The sequence below is a fragment of the Macaca nemestrina genome, chromosome 9 (assembly GCF_043159975.1).
Source record: "Macaca nemestrina isolate mMacNem1 chromosome 9, mMacNem.hap1, whole genome shotgun sequence".
Classification (NCBI taxonomy): domain Eukaryota; kingdom Metazoa; phylum Chordata; class Mammalia; order Primates; family Cercopithecidae; genus Macaca; species Macaca nemestrina.
Window position 1 is genome coordinate 66819536 of NC_092133.1, and position 15066 is coordinate 66834601.

At 52.4% G+C, this 15066-nt stretch overlaps 1 protein-coding gene across 1 annotated transcript in view; it reads left to right on the forward strand.

Moving 5' to 3' along the window:
- The first annotated feature begins 4812 nt into the window (after nt 1-4812).
- The window catches only part of LOC105466070 (phosphatase domain containing paladin 1), a 110197-nt gene continuing 99943 nt past the window's right edge, over nt 4813-15066 (forward strand). Inside the window, exon 1 of the mRNA XM_011714954.3 lies at nt 4813-4950. The gene's annotated coding sequence lies outside the window, so the exon portion shown is untranslated. The remainder of the gene's footprint in view (nt 4951-15066) is intronic.

The window sequence follows — 15066 nt, forward strand, 5'->3', positions numbered from 1 at the left end:
AAATATTTGCAGTTGTAGCCTGGTCAACATGGTGAAACCCCGTCTCTGCAAAAAATATAAAAATTAATCGAGTGTGGTGGTGCATACCTATAGTCCCAGCAACTCCAGGGGCTGAGGCAGGAGGATCGCTTGAGCCTAGGAGGTAGAGGTTGCAGTGAGCTGAGATCATGTCACTGCACTCCAGCCTGGGTGACAGAGTGAGACCCTGCCTCAAAAAAAAAAAAAAAAAAGAAAAAGAAAAAGAAAATATTCACAGTTGTGTGTTCATTATACCTTACTAAAGCTGTAAAAATGAAATTCAATGTAATAAACTTTAGAACTATAAAACTTGGCTAGGCACAGTGGCTCATGCCTGTAATCCCAGCACTTTGGGAGGGTGAGGCAGGAGAATTGCTTGAGGCCAGGACTTCCAGACGAGCCTGGGCAACATGATGACACTGTGTCTCCACAAAAACTACAAAAAGTAGCCAAGTGTGGAGGCAAGCACCTGTAATTTCAGCTACTCAGGAGGCTGAAGTGGGAGGATAGCTTGGTCTCAAGAGATTAAGGCTACAATGAGTTGTGATTGCACTCCAGCCTGGGTGACAGAGTGAGACCCTGTCTCAAAAAAATTACAGATATCTCTATATGTATCTTATTTGAAACTCATAAAACTAATATGTGTAAAAAATTTAAATAAACTTTGATGTTCTTTGTAAGTTTATAGCATTTATACTTCTGAAACAGTATACTTAATAGAATATACTTCTATTAGAGCTTAAAAGTGCTCTAAAACTTTTAAGGATATCAGTCTTGTAGGTCTATTGCCTCGGGGTCCCTGGAGTGGGACTCAGGAATCCTTGCTCTTTCAAAGAGTCTTAGGTAAGATGGGAAACAGAGCATAAACTCTTCTCTCTCTCTCTCTGTCTCTCTCTCTCCCTCTCTTTCGCTCTCTGGCTTTTCACAAACACATAAGATAGGTATTTCTAAAGATGAGGGATCTGAGGCTCAGAGAGGCTTGGTGACTTGCCCCAGGTCACACAGCTCATTAACAGCGGTGCTGGGATTGGAACCCAAGCAGTCTGACTCCAAAGTCCACACAGGCAGGGGTTGGGGGCACTTACATCATCTCAAACTCCCCAGTCCCTATTCCTTGTTGGCCACTGACCCCAGAGCTCTCAAGAGCCCCAGGCTGGTGCATCCCCCACTAACATCAAAGGGCCCCAGGCTTCAAAGGCAGGTGAGGAAGATGCACATACCCCATACCTGGCTGAGTATGCAGGGAAGCCTGGGAGAGCTAATACGATTAAGCAGAGACCCAGTGGGGCCGGAAGTAGCTTCCCTGAGTAGATCATTCGCTGGAAGTGACTTGCATACATTCTCACCCACCAACCACCCTCAGAGTCTTTCATTCTAGGTCTACTAACAAAACCTCTGGACACTTGGGAATCAGGACAGCAGTGGGGGCTGTGCCAAGTATGTGTCCATCCCATAGATGGACAAATTTGTTTGAAACCAGTTGCTACCAAATTTGTGCCAGGCGTGGTGCTGAGTGCTTTGGACGTGTCTCATTTTTATCCTGAAATTAGGTACAGGGTAACCATTAAATGTAGGACTCCAAGGAGCTCCTTTGATGTTGCATTCTCTAGGTATAATTATTCCCATTTTACTGATGAGAAAACGAAGGCGTGGAATACCTGCCCAAGGTCAAGTTGGTACTAAGTGGCTAGAATTGGAGCCCAGGACTATTTTGATTCTAACCTCCATTCCCTGCCTTGGCTGTCAGGAGGGAACAAACAGCTAAGACCCCAGCATGTTCTCCTAGCCCTTTCCCTTCACTCTGGGTGTCAGGAGTGGCAGGGGTTAACTCTGTGTCTGTTTGCCCAAATTACCCCACATATCTTTAGGGAATGGGAAATAGACAATCTAAAGCTGAGATCACCTCCTCATGATTCGAGACGTTACAAAACCACAAGGCCTCCCCGACCTTCTTCCATTGCTCCCATGTTCATGCCACCATCCCCCAATCATTCTCCCACCAACCTGCACTGCAAGCACTCCCTGACAAAGGCTGCTGTTTCAGAGCCAGAAAGCGCTGGGGTTATGAGGAGTGAGGGAGGCTCCAAGCGCAGGGCCACTTCCCCCCAGCTCCTGTCTTGGCCACACCAGCCTCTTTCCCAGGGGAGCTTCCAGTCCAACCTTCCCAGCCTATTCTTGCCTACTCCTGCCCTCCTACCCTACCCCTCAGCTCTGTTTTTCTGTCCTCTCTGTCCCTGTCTGTCTTTCCTTCCCCACTGGAAGATCTAAGGTCACATACCCTTTCTCTGTCTGTACCTGCCTCAGGTCCTAAGCTGCCCCAGCAGCGATGGTGGGGTCAGCAACAAAAATTTGGAGGGACCCGCCCTGCTGGGAAAATCGTCCTTGCTGGGAAAGTGCAGCCAAGGAAACTCCCTGAGGGCAGAGGTGGGGGAGCGGGAGGGTTGTTTAAATTAGTACCAGTTAGGCTGGGGTATGGAGGGCAGGACACCTAGATCCTGCTCCCAGCTCAACCCAGACCAGCACATGACCTTGTTGAGCCTCCGTTTCCACATCTCGGATGATTCTTAGCCCTGTCTCCACACTCGACTGTCTTGTGCTTGGTGGAACTCTGAGGCCAGCGGGTGGAAGTGTCTCCTAACATTCAAGGCCTGCACAGCTTCTTCTCCCTCTCCTCTACCCACTCTTTGATGAAGTGCAGCCGATTCCCACACACACCACCCCCTGCTCTCCCTCCCCTGCCTGCTTAGTTCTTATTTATTGTGCTATTGTGCTTTTTTTGTTTTGTTTTGTTTTGTTTTGTTTTGTTTTGTTTTGAGATGAAGTTTCACTCTTGTTGCCCAGGCTGGAGGGCAATGACGCGGTCTCGGCTCACTGCAAACTCCACTTCCTGAGTTCAACCAATTCTCCTGCCTCAGCCTCCCAAGTGGCTGGGATTACAGGCACCTGCCACCACACCCAGCTAATTTTTGTATTTTTAGTAGAGACAGGGTTTCTCCATGTTGGCCAGGCTGGTCTCGAACTCCTGACCTCAGGTGATCCACCGGCCTCGAACTCCCAAACTGCTGGGATTACATATGTGAGCCAGGGCACCCGGCCATACAGTGCCTTGTTTTTTTTTTAGGTTTTTTTTGTTTGTTTGTTTGTTTTTGAGACGGAGTCTTCCTCTGCATCCAGCCTGGAGGTGCCATGGAGCAATCTCGGCTCACTGCAAGCTCTGCCTCCCAGGCTCACGCCATTCTCCTGCCTCAGCCTCCGGACCACAGGCACCCACACCACGCCCAGCTAATTTTTTGTATTGTTTTTAGTAGAGACGGGGTTTCACCCTGTTAGCCAGGATGGTCTCGATCTCCTGACCTTGTGATCCGCCCGCCTCGGCCTCCCAAAGTGCTGGGATTACAGGCATAAGCCACAGCACCCAGCCTTTTTTTTTTTTTTGAGATGGAGTTTCGCTCTGGTTGCCCAGGCTGGAGGACAATGGCATGATCTCGGCTCACTGCAACCTCCGCCTCCCAGGTTCAAGTGATTCTCCTGCCTCACCTAGTGGCTGGGATTACAGGCGCCCGCCTCCAAGCCCGTCTAATTTTTGTATTTTTAGTAGAGATGGGGTTTCACCATGTTGGTCAGCAGGGTCTCGAACTCCTGATCTCAGGTGATCCACCCACCTTGGCCTCCCAAAGTGCTGGGGTTACAGGCATGAGCCACCGTGCCCGTCCTGTATTGTGCTTTTTAAACACAAAATGCATGCCTATTCGCTGTAGAAAAAGTGCAGACTATATAATGGTATATACAGGAAGAGAAAAATCCCCTGTAACCCCGTGATCTATATATAACCATGGTTAATCCTTTGGGGGTACATTCTTCCTGCCCCTTGCACTTAGGTATTGATGTGCACATGCATTTATGTGCACTTAGAAGAATCACACCATGTGAACTGTTCTATAAACTACTTCTTTTATGAAACCTGAACATCTTTCCAGGCCATAAAGCATCCTCTCCACTACCATTTAAAAATAAACGTTGGCTGGGTGTGGTGGCTCATGACTGTAATCCCAGCCCTTTGGGAGGCTGAGGCAGGCAGATTGTTTGAGCCTGGGAGTTCGAGACCAGCCTGGCCAACATGGTGAAACCTAGTCTCTACTAAAAATACAATAATTTGCTGAGCGTGGTGGCGGAGGTCTGTAATCCTAGCTACCAAGAAGACTGAGGCAGGAGAATAGCTTGAACCCGGGAGGCGGAGGTTGCAGTGAGCCCAGATCTCACCCCTGCTCTCCAGCCTGGGCTACAGAGGGAGACTCCGTCTCAAAAAAAAAAAAAAAAAAAAAAAAAAAAAATCTTAATTCTTTAGGCCTCCTCCTCCAGGAAGCCAGCCTGGAGGATTTCTCTAGCCCAGTCAGCCTCTCTCAAGGTCCTTACACCAAGTTCCGTGTTATCCACCTTCTCTTGGACTGTGAGCTTTCAGGGGATAGAAGGCCCCTCCGGACCCTTTCACTCAGTGCCCGGTGTACGTAATAGGTGCTTAATAAATGAGGCTGGAAAGGGTACTTTTCTTGATTGCTGTCAGCAGGAGGAGGCCGAGGCAGAGGAAAAGAGCACTGGACTTGGAGTCGGCGTGCCTCCCTGTCTCTAGCTTCGCGTTCTTGTTTGCAGCGAGGAGGCATAGTGGTCTGTGCGACGCAGGGCCCAGCCCCGCTTGCCCCGCCCGCCCCGCCGCGCCTGGCCGGGCGCCTGGCACAGCCAAGGCGCCCAGCGGAAGCCCCAGCCATGGCAGAACCGACGGAGCCCGGTGAGGTGAGCGCGCCTGGCAGGCCCGCGGGGCTGGAGGCGGAGGCCCAGGCGCCCGCCCCCGTGGGAAAGCGCGCGGAGGGCGACCCGGGTGAGTCAGCCTGCTAGCAGACGGGCTGCGGAGCTAGAGGACCGAGGCCCGAGGCGGCGGTGAGTGTTCCCGCCGGGCGAGGAGCGTAGTCGCCGCCAAGGGGGACCCGCCCCTCTCCCTTGTTCCCCGCACTGCGGGTCCCGCCGCCGGGGCCGGGACACGAGCCTAGCGAGACAGAGACGCTCCGGCGCGAGCTCCCGCCCCGGGCCTGTGGTCGGGCGGGGTGGGGGTTACCCAGGGCTCTGCCCTCAGCAGGGTGTGTCCCCTCCCATCTGTCCCGTCCCCTCGCTGGGTTTCTGTCCAGTGGCCTCATTCTCTTGCTGCTGGTGGGAAGGGTGGGATGTGCCTGGTTGGTAAATTGTGGGGCGCCACCAAACGCGGGTAGCCCCCATTTGGTGCCAGGCTGGGCCTAGTGCGTGGGCAGGAGAGGCAGGATGGGCTCCGCACACCATCACCGCCTTACCACGGTGCTGCACTGCTAAACAAGGGGTTACTGCTGCTCCTGGGCTCAGGAAGAGAGCGGCTCCCCCACCTTTATCCCCCGCCATCCGCCTACCCACTGCTTCACCCTTCCCCCACCCTGCCCCACTCCAAGTCCCAAGGAGCCCAGTTTAAAAGAGCCACTGCCACCGTTTGTCCAGCGCTCACTGGGACGCTGCCTTGTTATAAACATTTTGCACAGTTACCTCAGTTAGCCCTCCCGCTGGCACTATACTGACGGCTGCCTTTTCAGATGAGGAACCGGGGCTCGGAGAGGTGAAGTCACTTGTTCAAGGTCACTGCAGTCAGAGGCGGAGTTACCCTGAGGCTAATTGAAGCCCTTAAGTTTCAGACCCTTGCAAGGCCGGGACCTAATTTTTGCATTTCTATTTTTGTGTTCTTTTCCTTTAGAAGCCCCCTCCCCCAACAGTAGGAGGGTCAAGCCCCTTCAAAATGGATCTCTCTGGCCGTGCCTGGTCTGTCTGCTGTCCTCTGTGGCACTGCCCCGGATGGGTGGGGATGGGGGATTGCTAGGGCTGGGCAGTGCCAACCTGGCAGGGAGGGAAGGACGTCCAGATTTGGTCAAGGGGCCCACATGCCCTCTGCATGAGTCTTGGCAGACTCCAAACAGCCTGCTGTGTGCGGAGCCAGCTTAGGCAGAGCCCTCCTTGTGACGTTGGGATCTTCTCTGGGACTCAGCTGTCCTCATCTGAGTTAGGGGTGGTTATTATGGGGTAACTGCAGACACGAGGTGAAAGTGGAAGGAACAGAGGCTGGAAAGCTCGAAGCCCTGCCTGTCCTGCGTTCCCCCTCCCACTCCCCCCCCAGCCACCCCACAGGTGCCTGCCACTCTGCCCTGTGCCCTCGTCTTCACAGCCAGCCCTCTCCTCTACAGCTGCCGCATCTTCTCCACAGCCAAGTTGTCCGTGGTGCCGTCTCCCTACACTCCCCGCTTCACGGTCACCCTTCACCCCGTTCCATTGTTTGCCTCCTGCCTCCACCCACCATGGCGTCTGCCCTGGCTTGGGTTGTATAAGAGAGATTCCGTGTTACCAAATTGGCTCCAGCCCTGCCTGGCCGCACAGCAGCCTTTGACACGGTTGAAATGCTCCCCACCTCTTAGCTTTTGTGCAGCTAAGCTTCCCTTCCGCCGTCTGGGCCCCTCCTCAGTTCTCTTTGTCTTCTGAGCCTCTTCCCCCTGCCCCAGGCCTCCCCTCCCCTGGGCCCGCCCTCCAAGGCTGTGCTTGGACTTCTCCTCTCCCCTGCCACTACCTGCCTCTCCTAGAGACCCTCACCCATCCTGGGGCTTAAAACCCACCGATACCCATGGTGCCCGGCCTTTGTCTACCTCAGACCAGTCCTCACAGCTCTGGACCCCTGCACCCACCAGCCCACCCGTGCGTCTCCCGTGGGCTCCCTCATAGTCATCTCTGGCTCCACTCATCAAGACTGAACTCCTCTGTGCCTTCTCCAGCGTTCTCTCTGCAGCCAAGCCCCTGGTTGCTGATTCCTTCCTCCCCCAACACCACAACATCCAACCCCAAACCAGCCCTGTGGATCCCACTTCCAAAATGGCTCTCTAGAATCCACCTGCTCCTCCCCATCTCCTCTGTCACCACCTGGTCCCAGCCACCATCATCTCTCTCCTGGACAACTGCAGGGGCATCTCTCTCCTGGACAATTCCCTGCAGTTGTCCAGGAGGGACCTCCCTGCCTCCACCCTGGCCCTCCAGAATCCACTCCTCTCAGGAGCTACTGCGCTAGATGGGATGGCATCACTCCCCTCACTGACACCTTCAGTGCCTCCCATTGCCTGTAGGATAAAATACAAGCTCCAGGCCGGGCCAGGTGGCTCACACCTGTAATCCCAGCACTTTGGGAGGCCAAGGTGGGCAGATCACCTGAGGTCGGAAGTTCAAGACGAGCCTGACCAACATGGAGAAACCCAGTCTCTACTATAAATACAAAATTAGCTGGTCATGGTGGTGCATGCCTGCTACTGGGGAGTAGTAATCCCAGGCTGAGGCAGGAGAATTGCTTGAACCCAGGAGGCAGAGGTTGCAGTGAGCTGAGATTGTGCCGCTGCACTCCAGCCTGGGCAACAAGAGCGAAACTCCGTCTCAAAAAAAAAGAAAAGAAAATGCAAGCTCCAGAACCCCGGCCGGCGGGCCTCAGCCCTCTGGGCTCATTGCTGTGCAGCTGCAGCAGCCTTCTTTCTGCTTCTGGAGTGTGATGTGGGTGTTCCCATTGTAGGGCCTTTGCCCCTGCTGTCCCCTCTGGCTGGAATGCCCTTTCTCCCACTCTTTGCCTGGCACACATCTAATTAGCCTTCAAGTCTTAGCTTAAGGATGACCTCCTTGGAGAGGCCTTCCCCATGACCCCCTGTCACACTCCCTAAGAGCACCCTGAGTACTTACTGTCAGCTGGAATTATGCCTTTATTTCTAGGGCTATGGGTTAATGTCTGCCACCCTCACCAAACTGCAAGCTCCACAGGGCTGTCTGGTTTACTGTCTGTGTTGCTCTGCCTCTCCCGTGCCTAGCGTGGTGCCAGGCACACAGTGGGCACCCAGGAAACACGTATGAAGGAGAGGCGTGGAGACCCAGCTGCCAAGGTTGTCCTGCTGCCATCTGTCCAGCAGGTGGCCTCCCAAACCAGAGCTTCACCTCTGGAGATGAGTACCCACGGCAGTCCTCAGATTTTGGAACAGCTCCTATGCAAATCCTGGGGCCCCCCACTTGAGATCCACATGGCAGATATGTCTTCAGTCCCAGAGATCCCTTGGCACTTGCTTTTTTGAGATTTACGACTTGGCATTGTGATTTTTTCTCTTTTTTGTTTTTGTTTTTATTTTTGAGGCAGGGTCTTGCTCTGTCACCCAGGCTGGAGTGCAATGGCACAATCATGACTAATTGCAGCCTCAACCTCCCTAGCTCAAGCCGTTCTCCCACCTCAGCCTCCTGAGTAGCTGGGACTACAGGCATGTGCCATCATGCCCGGCATATTTTCGTATTATTTGTAGAGATGGAGTTTCACCATGTTGCCCAGGCTGGGCTCGAACTCCTGACCTTAAGCGATCTTCCCACCTCAGCCTTCCATAGTGCTGGGAATACAGGTGTGAGCCCCCACCCTCAGCTTGGCATCACGATTGTCTACCTGCATGTCCTGCAAGGGGACTAGGGGCAACTCAGGCCAGAGACCTGATCTAACCTGTGGAGAGACTGCTCCTGGAAGTTAACATTAAGGCTTTGGAGCCCCATGCCTGGGTTCTAATCTTGGCTCTGGGGCTTCCTCGTTGTGAGGCTTAGGTGATTTGCTTAACTAACCTATGCCTCCCCTGTAAAGTGGTAATACTACCTGCCTCATAGGATTGTTGTGAGACTTGAATGAGGAAATACATGAAGAGTACTTTTTCTGGTGCCTGGCATGTAATCAATGCTCAGTAAATGGGAGCTTTTATCACTGAACAATTCTTTACCCCTACTGGAAGCCCAGTCTCAGCTGGGGAGAGGCTGCCCACTGTTGCACTGGGCACAATTGTGCATGCTTGTGCAGGGCATGCACACACATATGCAGGAACAACACACAACTCTCCCAGCTGTGGCGTGAGCTGGCCAAGGTGCCTCCCTTGCCAGAACAAGGGAGCCTGGCAGATGCCTTGTGCCCCCTGGCACTGTGCCTCCTGTGCCCAGTACCATTGGCTTGGCAAGACAAGTTGCCATGGCAGCAGGTGATTGGGCCTGCAGGCGGGGACAGTGGCTGGCCTTGGCTGAGCTCTCTGGCTTTTTAGAAGGGGATGGCTTGCTGCCAAGGCACAGGCTTTCCTGTTACTTGGCTGCATCCATGGCCACACCCAGGAGCCCTTTTGGGCTCCCAGCCCTGGGAACTGGGAGACTGAGCCAGCCACTCACTCTGGGCATTCCCCCAGGCCTGGACACATGCCCCATTGTCCATCACTCACACTCCACTAGAAAGATCTGGCGTGTATGGCCGGGCGCGGTGGCTCAAGCCTGTAATCCCAGCACTTTGGGAGGCCGAGGCGGGTGGATCACGAGGTCAGGAGATCGAGACTATCCTGGCTAACATGGTGAAACCCCGTCTCTACTAAAAATACAAAAAACTAGCCGGGCGTGGTGGCGGGCGCCTGTAGTCTCAGCTACTTGGGAGGCTGAGGCGGGAGAATGGCGTGAACCCGGGAGGCGGAGCTTGCAGTGAGCCGAGATCACGCCACTGCACTCCAGCCTGGGAGACACAGCGAGACTCCGTCTCAAAAAAAAAAAAAAAAAAAAAAAAGAAAGATCTGGTGTGGGTCTTTTTCCTCTACCCCATGGGGAACTCCTGGAGAGTTCAGGTTGCACCCAACACATTGTAGGTCTCTCTGGAATGTTTGTGGGGTGAATCAAAAAACAAAAAATGAACAGGTAGAGCAGGTAGAATTATGACTTTACTCTCTACTCACCACCTGGAGGAGAAGAGGTGGTGAGAGGAGTGTAAAGTCTCCAGACGTAATTCTACCTGCTCTAGACATTAATACCTAGTTAATAATATTAATTTAGTACCCACTGTGTGCCAGACATTGCTCTAGGTGAAGCCAAGATTTAAACCCAGATGGATACATTCCTGCTGTCATGGAGCTAATATCCTAGTGGAGGGAGACAGACAATAAACAAACAGGCAAACAAAACCAGGAAAACATCAGATAAGGACTACAGGTGCTGTCTGAGAATTACAATAGGGGGATGCAGTAGGGAGGAACTGAGTGGCCGCTTCAGATGTGGGGACAGGGGAGGCCTCTCCAAGGAGGCGACATTTAAGCAAACACCTAACTGGAAGAAAGGAAGATCTGGATGGGGAGCCTTCTAGGAAGACGTATGAACTAGTGCAAAGGCCCTGAGGACAGACCACACTTGACCGGTGTGGAAAGAAGTGAGGTTGAACTTAGTAGGTGAAGGGGATGATGAAGATACACATAAAATGTGTATTAGTACATAAAATGTACTAATCCTAAAGTTACAACTTGATGAGTTTTCACACATGCATTTGTCCGCATAACCCCTATCCAGATCAAGCTATAGCACCCCAGCAGTTTCCCTCAGGTCCCTCCCAGTCAGTGTCGCCACTCACCCATGGGCTGCTCTTCTGGCCTTGATGATTGTCATAGGCTAATTTTGCCTGTCCCTGGACTTCATATAAGTGATGAGATCTTATGCTGTGTTCTTGTTTGTATCTGGCTTTTTCCTTGTTTTTTTTTTTTTTTTTTTTTTTTCTTTTTTCTGAGACAGTGTTTCACTCTTGTTGCCTAAGCTGGAGTGCAGTGGCATGATCTCGGCTCACTGCAACCTCTACCTCCCGGGTTCAAGCAATTCTTCCACCTCAGCCCCCTGAGTAGCTGGGATTACAGGCATGTGCCACCACACCCAGCTAATTTTTTTGTATTTTTAGTTGAGATGGGGTTTTATCATGTTGGCCAGGCTGATCTTGAACTCCTGACCTCAGGTGATCCGTCCGCCTCGGCCTCCCAAAGTACTGGTATTACAGGTATGAGCCACTGTGCCTGGCCTGGCTTCTTTCATTCATCATTAGCTTTGTGATGTTCATCCATAATGTTGCTTTGTATCAGCAATTCACTCATTTCAGTTGCTGGGGTATTCCAGGCTAAAACTGTACTTCCTTTTTTTTTTTTTTTTTTTTTTTTTTTTTTTTTAAGATGGGGTTTCGCTCTGTCACCCAGGCTGGAGTGCAGTGGTGCAGTCTCGGCTCATTACAGTCTCCACCTCCCAGATTCAAGCTATTCTCCTGCCTCAGCCTCCCAAGCAGCTGGGATTACAGGCACATACCACCATGCCTGGCTAATTTTTTGTACTTTTAGTGGAGATGGGGTTTCACCATGTTGGCCAGGCTGGTCTCCAACTCCTGGCCTCAGGAGATCCGCCCATCTTGGCCTTCCAAAGTGCTGGGATTACAGGAGTGAGCCACCATGCCCGGCCTCTACATACACTTTTAAGCAGCTTATATATGCTGGTGAAAGTTCCCCTAGTTCTCTTCCATTTTACAGGTGGGGAAACTGAGGCTCAGAGAAGGGAATAGACTTATCCCTGGTTACTCAGGCAGTTAGGGGCTGACACTGGTGCTGCTGACTCTGCAGAAGGCAGAGTCTCTGGGTTCCAGGGAGGGAGGAGGAGAGAATGAATATTTACTGAGCACCTACTATATATCAGGTCCTCCATAGGTATTATGTCATTTGCCGTCATCCTCAAAATAACCCCGCCAATTAGGCGTGATTATGTTAGTTTTACAGGTGAGGGGCCTGAGTCTAAGAAACATATTTACAGAGTGGAGTCAGGACTCAGGCAGGCCAGTCTGACTCCAAAGCCTGACACCCTCCAAGACATCACGCTGCCACTCAGGGAGGGGTAAAGCCTCCACGTGCCAAGGCTGCACAGGCAGAATGCCGAACTCACAGGTGAATGAAGAGCTTGAGGGGGCTAGTTGGATTAGGCTGGTCCCTCCTCAGGATGGAGGACAGCAGGGAGAAAGGTCCGGGTCTTCTGTTTTCAACCCCTGCCAGGGTCCCACAGACATTTACCCTCTGAGGCCCCAGTTTCATTGTTAACTTGCTGTTAACTTTGGGCCAGGTACTCCCTCTCTGGCTCCTTTTAGCTCTGCTCTTCTGAGTGGGGTTTGGACGGGGAGTCTCTTGCCCTTTACTGTTCTGATCCTGCCCCATGCCCCAGGGCTGTTACTGGGGAGGCTGGAGGGGAGAGGGGCTTTGAGACCTCCAGGGTCTCCACCTCCTCCACATGCTGGTCTTCCTGATTCAGAACAGGACCTCAGGCACCCTTGGGACTTTGTGGGGAGGCCTTTTGTTGGAGGAGGACAATTATTTTCTTGCATTTGGTGGGTTATCTTTAAAAAAAATTGTGGTAAAATATACATAACATAAAGTTTGCCATTTTAACCTTTTGTTTTTTCTTTTGCTTTTTGAGGCAGAGTCTCACTCTGTCGCTCAGGCTGGAGTGTAGTGGCACTATCTTGGCTCACTGCAACCTCTGTCTCCTGGGTTCAAGCGATTCTCCTTTCTCAGCCTCTGAGTACTTGAGATTATAGGCGCCCGCCACCATGCCTGGCTAATTTTTGTATTTTTAGTAGAGACGGGGTTTCACCATGTTGGCCAGGCTGGTCTCTAACTCCTGACCTGGTGATCTGCCCACTTCGGCCTCCCAAAGTGTCAGGATTACAGGTGTGAGCCACCATGCCCGGCCATTTTAACGATTTTTAATTAAACACTACAGTGGCATTAAGTACATTCTTGTAACTGTGCAACCATCAGCACCATCCGTCTCCAGAACCTTTACATCTTCTCAGGCTGGAACTCCTTACCCATTAAACAATCACCGAGGCTTTTAAAATAGTGGTTTTTGGAGATGGCAGATGCCCTCCTTGAGAAGCGTGGGGGAAGTTGTAAGAGAACGTGAGAGAATGTGGAACACTCTGAGGAGAAGGGGCAGGAATTTGAGGGGAGAAAGCAAGGGCCCCGGGGCAGGCAGACTTAGCAAGTCCACCTCCGGGATGCTGCCAGGGCTTCGAGAGTCCCCTGCATGGGCCCTTTCCTTCCTTCCACAGCCACCCCAGCCCACCATCCTGGACTCGCCCTCTCTCCCTGTAAGGAAACAGTGGGCATTTTAACGATTTCGCTTCCTCCTGCCAGCAGCAGCCCACTCCTGCACCCTCTTCAGAGACTTGAAGTTGGGGACAACTGACGGGCGGGCCTAGTGGGTGCAGAAAGGGACTTGTCCACAGGTCTCTAAGTGTCAAACGTCAGGTAGGTGTGAAGTCAGAGCCAGGAGACCAGCTTCTGGGGGGTATGGGAGGTGTTGAGTGTTGAGAGAAAGCAGGGTTTCATTCTCTTTTTGACCCCCTTGGGAAAGAGGTCCCCTGGGGAGCTGGAGGTAGAATCACAATTAAGGCCTATTCTGGTCCTAGAGGTTCCCACCAGCCTTTGAAAGTCCTCGGATGTTTAGCTGGAGAAGCCTGGGGGTCGGGGTATGAGATGGTGTTTCTCAAATATTTGAGAGGCAGCCCCCTGGGAGGAGGTACCTATGCTCTGGTGGTCCCAGTGGCAGAGGTGGGGGGTGGGAGGCAAGGGGAAGTAAAAGACTAGCTGGAGAGTGAGGGGAGCCACTGAGAAGTGGATGTCGGGCTCACGTGTGGAGAAAGGTGAAGGACATCCTAACACCCAGCACACATCTCAGAAGCGGATGGCCTCTGAAGGAGTGAGATCCCTGTCACTGGGAGGATTCAAGTCAGGCAGCAGTTTAGTAGCCGAACACAAGAGCTCTGGAGTCAGAGAGGGCTGGGGGACATTGAGCAAGTTCCTCAATTGCTGTGTGCCTCAATTCCTTCATTTATAAAATGAGGATAGCAATGGAATTTGCTCTAGGGGTTTTGTGAGGAGTGAGATCATGATTCTGACACAGTAGCCAGCACTCAGAACACACCCAGGACAGGACAGGAGTGCATGGAGGGGATTCTTGGATGAGGTGGGCAGTTAGATTAACTCCTCACTATGAGCTCCCCACCCTGATTTTCATGGAAGGAGTGCCCTGGGGCTCATTGTGACAATGTCCCTGAGTTATCGGAAGTTCGCCACCTGCCACCAAATGGGCAGTTTACCCGCTCCCCCCCCGCCCCCGCCACCTCCCACTGATGGGGTCTGAGGACAGTACCTTGTGATAACGCACAAGGCAGGGGTTATTTATCCCATTTTATAGATGAGGAGACTGAGGCTGAGAGGCTCCTTGGCTTTCCCAATGTAAACATGGGAAGGCAGGAATGAGACGAGGATTCTAGTTTCCAGAAGCCTGGTCAGGGGCCTTGACCTGTCGTGATGGCCCTTATGGAGCCTGGCCCCTGGGCTTCCCTCTGTCAGGGTAGTTGCCTCTCTTACTAGGAAGAAGGCAGGTGCAGTCCACCAAGCAAGGTTTTTTTTTTGAGATGTAGTTTCGCTCTTGTCGTCCAGGCTGGAGTACAATGGCGAGATCTCGGCTCACTGCAACCTCCACCTCCCGGATTCAAGTGATTCTCCTGCCTCAGTCAGCTTCCTGGGTATCTGAGATTACAGGCGCCCACGACCACACCCAGCTAATTTTTGTATTTTTAATAGAGACGAGGTTTCACCACATTGGCCAGGATGGGCTCGAACTCCTGACCTCAGGTGATCCATCCAGCTCGGCCTCCCAAAGTGCTGGGATTACAGGCTTGAGCCACCGCACCTGGTCACCAGGCAAAGTTTTTAAGGAAACTTTCTTTCCCTAGAACTCAAGTGTGGAGCCCCCATTCCCTGCCTTTGTCCCACAAGGAGCCCCTGCCCAGGACTTCTTATGGACGGGGTGTAGTGGGCAGAGCACAGCAGCCTCACCCTAGCCCATGAGGCGGGACTCTGTGTGTGTGTGTATGTGTATGTGTGTGTGTGTGTGTGTATTTTTTTTTTGAGATAGTCTCACTCTGTCGCCCAGGCTGGAGTGCAGTGGTGTGATCTTGGCTCATTGCAACCTCTGCCTCCCAGGTTCAAGCGATTCTCCTGAGGCAGGACTCTTATTATGGCCTATATAGATGAAGAGACTGAGACTCGGGGCACACAGCTGGTAAGGGACAGAGCTGGGATTTAAATCCGGCAGCCTGGCTTTAAAGCTTGC